The 7,087-nt window shown below is 41.1% G+C and overlaps 1 protein-coding gene across 6 annotated transcripts in view; it reads right to left on the reverse strand.

Moving 5' to 3' along the window:
- Window positions 1-2,877, reverse strand: part of zyx (zyxin) — a 17,414-nt gene extending 14,537 nt beyond the window's left edge. The window contains exon 1 of one of the 6 annotated variants that reach the window (XM_030158267.1): window positions 2,640-2,877. The gene's annotated coding sequence lies outside the window, so the exon portion shown is untranslated. Of the gene's footprint in view, window positions 1-1,946; window positions 2,387-2,473; window positions 2,507-2,563 lie in introns of those variants that run through there. The other 5 variants (XM_030158268.1, XM_030158266.1, XM_030158270.1 and 2 more) reach the window with 5 other exon arrangements.
- Window positions 2,878-7,087: the final 4,210 nt, after the last annotated feature.

Genomic DNA, 7,087 nt, shown 5'->3' on the forward strand with positions numbered 1-7,087 from the left:
CAGCATGGTAAGTCACGTGGTGCTTCTTTGCTTTTTCCACTCAAAAGCAAAATGCTCTGGTATACTGTAGGTGCAGTTAGCACATATTCAGGTAGCGATACTGTTTTTATTATCACACTTTAACCACGTAAATTATCTACAGTGATGGCAATTTTCACACTAGAAAAGACAGGGCTCTTAAGGTAAAAATAGTAACCAAAATAAGCAAAAGGCTCATTACTATATCCTCCTGAGACCCAGGAAATGTCAGCAAAGTACAAGCTTTTTTTGTTTTTTATCAAATAAGTGCCTATATTGGAAACATCATGATGCAACAGTTTTTTCAGATTGCAGTTTTAAAAATTTTTATGGCATGTCCTTTGTGGTGGACAGTTTTCTTTTCTTTTTTTTTGTATAAAGTTGTGAAACTCTTGTCCACAAATGTGGACAGAAAACCCATAGCTGGGTCTTAGGAGGTTAAAGCTTGCTACTCACAAATTACAACACAAAGAAAAATAAAAGGGTTACTCACATTTACAAAGCAGCTGTAAACCTTGAACATATAGACAACCTGAAATTCTGACACTGTCCATGTTTGGTCAGTCATTGTATCACTGTGTTGCTGATGAAACTCTCTATTGTTCTGATGTTAATAGCACACCCAGTTTCTGGGAAAGCGTGTCTGTCTAGGCCGGGGGTCACCATTGTGGGGACAAACAACCCTTTTGAGTCAAATCTTACAGGTCACTGGACATTCATTGAGCACTCATGTTGTTCTCCCTCTCAGACTGCTGTTAAATGAATGATTAAATAGGCGAGATTTAAAAACTGGTAACAGCATCAGCCAGTATTCTTTGGCAGGCTCTCATCCAGATAGTCCTGGTTGCACTGAAACAGCTTGATGTGCGCCAAAGAAAAGTCACAAGATGGGGAGAGACAAAATCAAAGGCATGCAGTTATTAGAGGCAAAGTGATGCTCTAAAATAGCTTCTGTCCGGACTCATGGGAGCTACAATTAAGATTCCTTGTCACCCAGTCACAGAGGGTAACATAGACCCATTCATAGATCATCTCCCTTCATAAACTAGGCCTACATCTTCATTTGTCTCCCTCAGGCATCAGTGACCACAAACCCAGGCTTTTAAAACAGCAGCGCCACACTAACCTCAGACTAACCCATGCCCGAGTCTTCTCACTATAAGTTATTCCTGAACACAGATTTCTATGGCCTTGGGGTGAGGCTCCTTTCTATCTAGGCGACAAACTAGCATAGTAGAAATACACAGCACTAAGAAGATGCTAATACTGGATAGTGGATTTTCACATTTTTTAAATTTCTAAAAATCTTAAACTAAAAATGGCATAAATACTCTGTAATCTCCCAACATCCCTCATTAGTGCCACGAGCTGTGGCATATAACCTCTCCTCATAAATGTATTTAAAGGGCCAGCCCATGTTTATGAAGAATACATTTATAGGTGCCATAAGTGGGTAGGCCTCCTTAAAATATATAATCCAGTATGATATAAAGAAAAAAATCTATTAATTCATCCACCGGATTTCTATTTTCCTGACAACACAGATACCTTAGTGCTCCACCCACTTTGGCAACCTATAAGTAAGATGCAAAGCCAAATGTAGTAGGATATGGGAGCAGAAATACAGTCGATTAAAAAGACAGCTAGGTTAATTATACACTAACCTCCATCATTATAAAGTAGGGCACAGTAACACTATGTGACAGCCGAGGTTTGTCGCTGATGTAGGGCAGCAAAAATCAACGTTTTGTTAGCTATTAGTTGGGTACCTAGCTAGGAAAAAAAATCAGTGTTCAACGTTAATACACAGTCTCTTGGCTATCGGAATGTTTTCGGTAGACACGCTATTTAAATAACACACCGCTAACATGTCTTAGTGTTGTATTTTCTGTTGTAGTTTTACACATTAAATGACAACAGCTACTCACGTGTAAGTAAGTACGACCAGACGCCTTTGAATGATGAACGTTTACCTCCGTCTTTCCTCAGTTGACGTTAACGTTAGCTCGGCTCGGACCGCTCGCGCACACCCCTACTGATACAGGCTACGGTCATTTGTGGCGGAACGGATAACGCCGCCCTTTCTGCCCTACTTCATCCGCCAAAGCAGCCGGCGTCTCTTCACTGTGCTGTCATTTAGCCAAATATCCAGCTATTCTCTTCGGTACATTACAGCCGTACGAGCTGCTTTGCTAGCTACCTAGCTTAGTCAACTTTTTAGCTGGACTTCCTGTTGGAGCTTCCGCATAGCCCGTTCCTTATCGTCAGTCATCAGCTAGCTAGTGTCCAGCGACAGCAGGGCAGATTTTTCACGTTGACCAAATGTTGTTCAGCTGCTCATTCAACCAAAGACCCTTCACCAAGAGGTATCACTGAACCACAGACTAAAATACCTTTGCATTTACGCAAATGTAACATGTTACAGTCCACACTGGATGTAGTCTCACTTACATAACTCTCCCAAAAGTGTTAAAACATCCCACATCAAGAAGTAAAGTCTGTACTGTGTCTAGTAGTTAACACTGGCACTGACAAAAGACCTTACCTTATTAGGTAACCTGTAGCAGTCTGCCCTTAAAAAGTATGATCTGCCTCCTCCTTCTAACAGCAGATAAAATTACTCACTGTTAATACAGCTGCAGTGTGGATCTCCCTTTTACTTCCCCCTTTTCTTTTTGTTCTTCTTTTTCCAAAGCTGAGTAAGAGTTCTCTTTAAAATGTAATGGTAACTTCTCTTTCTCTCTCTCCAGCTAGATTAAGACCCTCCCCCTGTGCTGCTTTTCAGTCTGGAAAAGGAATGACACCATCCTTCCAAACAAGTTCTTTCTCGTTTGACTTTGGCTTAGGACTTGTATATTACAGTGTAAACAGCACCTCTCTCTCTCTCTCTCTCTCTCTCTCTCTCTCTCTCTCTCTCTCTCACCCTGTTGTGTATATGTGTGTGTGTGTGTGTGTGTGTGTGTGTGTTTTCACAAATTGTCCAGTCAGACCCCTCCTCCCTCCCCTTCGCTCCCCTTTCTCCGTGGATTCTTGCAGCATTCTTCATTCAATGACATCAACCCTGTTGCCTCTCCTTGTAAGGTCAGACTGAGGGAATGAGGGAGCAAGAGGGAGGGAGAGATAATGGGGCTGGAGGCTTGATTAGATACAGACTCTAAAAGCGGTCAGGGTAAGAAGGTAGAATGGCTGAAAAAGTGCTTTTGGAATGGCCTGAAGTGTGTAAAAGGTTTGGCTGTGTATGAGCTTATTTACTTTCAGGACAAATGACTGGTTTTATGTCTTTCTTGCCTCAACAAGCAGAGCTGGTGAAGGGCATTAATCTGCCTGTGGTCCTGACTTCCTTCAAACTAAGGCAGCAAATATGCAAAACACTGTGCATCTCCATACATCACATACACACATGATTAAAGAGTCAGTATGTTTCATAGCTTTTTCTCACATCTAATTGTTGTTTATCCTGCCAAAAAAAATATGATCGTCATCCACCTGGTGTTAAATGTCACCTCCCATCCTGCACACTGGCCACTATGACCTAATGTACCTTTCATATCTCATCTCCACACATACTGTGCGTACACACCCTTGATAATAACACATATAGCGCTCACTTTTGGGTCTTGTCACAGTTTCAGGTGTACACATTGTTGATATACAACTAGATATCTCTGCCCTACCACATATATTAATATTTCTCTCTAATACCAAATTAATTTGTATCACATTTTAATTTTTGTGCTTGAAGTGTATAAAACTTATTCAAAGGTACAAATGAAATGAGATATCCCTTTCATTTAGTGTGGATCAAATGTGAGCAGAGTATAATTTTTTTTTTTTTTTTTTTTAAATATTTGTTTAGCATTTTTTAAAATTATCAAACATGGCACCGAACATTTTAAACAATTCCATTTATCTCAATTTACTGCCAAGTATATATGTATTTTGTCTGTCTTCAAGATACAATATGAGGCAAAGTAGCCTGTTAATAGAATTGCTACTTTTATTCATCATGTGAGTAATATATGATGTTAATATCATATACTATGATTAACAGTTTATCAGATACATTGTCATCAAGTATAGATCACCATTTGGTGCATACTTCATTTGAGACATGCTGAGTTTTGCAATCAAAGGACCGTCTGCCATGTGCAACACTTCATTCAGGAGCAGTTGTGTAACCTGTACTGCCTGATTCATGTCTGTGAACTACAGGGAGTGGTCATTGGGGTCTTTGATAGCCTATTGTCCTAAAAGGAATTTTTCCAGTCTCTCCTCACTTCCACTAGGACAAAAATGTGTTGAATTTCCATTCAGATCTTTCCACAGCAACTCAAGAAAAAATGTGGACACATTCACACTGGCAGTTCTTGGTTGCCTGTTATACTCATGCATGAAGAGGTCGAAGTTTGTTTGAGGTTCCAAATTCCAGCCTGCTCGTTTGTTTGACCAGTGAGGGGAGCAAGGAAGCTAAAGTGACACATGTTTTATGCTCTTCTGCCCCTATCTGCACAGCTGCAAAAATGGGTGGTGCTATGGTGACAGAAGTTTGGATCAGGCAGGGAGAAGACAGCTCCAGGGTCCAGTCAGTCTCGAGGTAAGACCAAAGAAAAAAAAACAGGAGACTGTCAGTATCAGAGCCAGACAGGTTGGAATGTAGCCAAACCTTGGAATGAACAGGCCCCCCCACCCCCCAAAGTGCCATATTTCTCTTTTTCTCTCTCTCTCTCTTAGTTTCTTTCATGCAGATTTATTTCCTGTACACACATACACACACCACTTCCCTCCTGATCCCTCCATTTCTCAGTGTGCTCTCCACATGCTGCACTTTTATTCCTCTTCCTATCTTTCTTTCCACTCCTCCCTCTCCACCTCCCACTGCTAATGTGAGTCATACCTGCTCATAATATCTTGGTGTTCAGAATTTGTTCAGTTCTGATCTGTACATATTTTTCCCCAAAAACAATGTGACGTGACTTGAATGCTGGGTAAACATCTTACCTTTTAAGTAGATTGCATTGTTAAGCCAAATTAGGAAATACCATTTTTTATTTAATATTGATTTTGGGAATATGCTTGTTCAGTACACTAAGTTTATAACGTAAATAAATTAGTGAAGTCGGATGTGTGTCTGAAATTAGGTTGCAGCTGAGATGACATCACTCAAAAAGCGGAAACCATTTAGATATTAAGTTGAAATTCCATGCATACACAAGTCAGGATGAGAACCTGCATACTTGTGACAGAACATGGTCTCTTTACTCAGCACCCAGAGGAAAAATCTATTTGCTGCCAAACTGGCTTGCATACAAAACTGGCGTTAGACTGCAGTGCCCCATACGCCCCAGCAGGTGTCACACTGAAACACATTACTGTGCTCTACACAGCTCAGACTACTGCCCTAAGGGAAGAAGATTCCCCTAGAATCTCTGACAGCAAGCAAATCCACATCAGCTGCAGATGAGATAAAAGACATGAGGGTGTGCAAAGTGGAAACCCACAGATACTGACATGACTCTAAAGGAGGCTGATAGGCTTGTTCAGGGGAGTGGACGTCAGAGGAGTAGGCTGGATACAGAAGCATCTCAGAGGATAAACAGTGTAGCAGCGGTGGTCTAGACGAGGAGGGTTGAAAGCAGAGAGAATGTAGGGTAATTGCAGGAGAGGAGGAAAGAGAACTGTAAATAATAGAGGAGAGTTGGGAACTCCTCAAATGTGAGATTTTGCCTTGTGTAGGAATACACTCAAAGCGCAGACCCACCACCCACGCACAAAAATACAACACCCTGGAAATATGTGCACCAAGAATTTAAGCTGAAATTGTTTAGTGCCAGCCCAGAGGATCAGCTACATAAACCATATCACCCACAGGCTAAAACAATGCTAATTACATAACCAAGGCCATTAGAGAATATGTTATCAAAGACCGCCTCTTTTTTATAACAACATTTATACCTCGTCTTTCCCCCCTCCCACCTTTTACGCCCTTACCCTCCTCAAAAACAAGCCACACCGCATTTCCCACCCATCTCCCGCCTCATCTTTTTTTCTCCTCCTCCCCTCCCTGTGTTGACTTCTCACTAACTTCTTCTTTCCCACTCACATATTTTCTCTCCTTCTTTATATATGAAACCCAATGCTTTCTGGCTGTCAGAAACCACCCCCCTCCCTTCCACCTCAAGACACACACACACACACGCACACACGCACGCACACTTTCTACATCTAAATAACTTGGTGGCTCCTCAGAGACTGAAGCATCACATGTGGTTCCAGTTAACACGTAAAGAAACCTCAGTCAAGCAGTTAGATTTAACAGCACACAGGATAAAAGGTAAAGAAAAAGTGGGCAACAATAGGAAAGAATGCAAGCAAGAGGAGTCTGAAATAGTTTCCCAAAGATTAAAGAAATGGATAGAGTACCTTTCAGAGTGACTTTGGAAACGGGCATTTCCATTCATGTGCAGGACATCTTTGGAGTGCCTAAATGAGACAGTTTTAAAACTGTTATTCATTATCCTTGAAGTGCAACCTACAAAACAGCCAGGAGCTGATAGACAAATAGTGACAGGTACAAGAAAATCACTGATTAGAGGAATGAGCTGTTCAGGTCCTTAAGATAATATTAAACAGGAATAGCTGCTTATAAATTCAGTGCAACATCATCACCCCAGGTCGGAAAACAAGAAAGAAATTGACAGTAACATGGAAGAAGTCATGTGTGTCGTGTGTTGCAAGGCGGTTCATGTTATTTTACATGCTTTATGTGTGAAAGTTAGAAAGGAGTGGACAGTGACAGCAAGAAGCAGTTATCTTTGTGAATGGACCATGAATCACCAGAGAGATTAGTGTCATGAATTTGTTCCCTCTGCGTTTGACCTTGTCTTGCATTCTTGGTCCATATTATAGATCACCACATTATCACAGGTGCACTGTATAGGTATGTGTGTTGTATTTACCCCCTCTGTATACGGTATGAATGTGATTTTGTCTGTGCAAAGGGTCAAGGTACCACTGAAGGATGTGTAAAGAAAATGAGAGCTGAATACTACACTGTCATTGTATTGACAGG

This window comes from Sphaeramia orbicularis, chromosome 16 (assembly GCF_902148855.1).
Source record: "Sphaeramia orbicularis chromosome 16, fSphaOr1.1, whole genome shotgun sequence".
NCBI lineage: Eukaryota > Metazoa > Chordata > Actinopteri > Kurtiformes > Apogonidae > Sphaeramia > Sphaeramia orbicularis.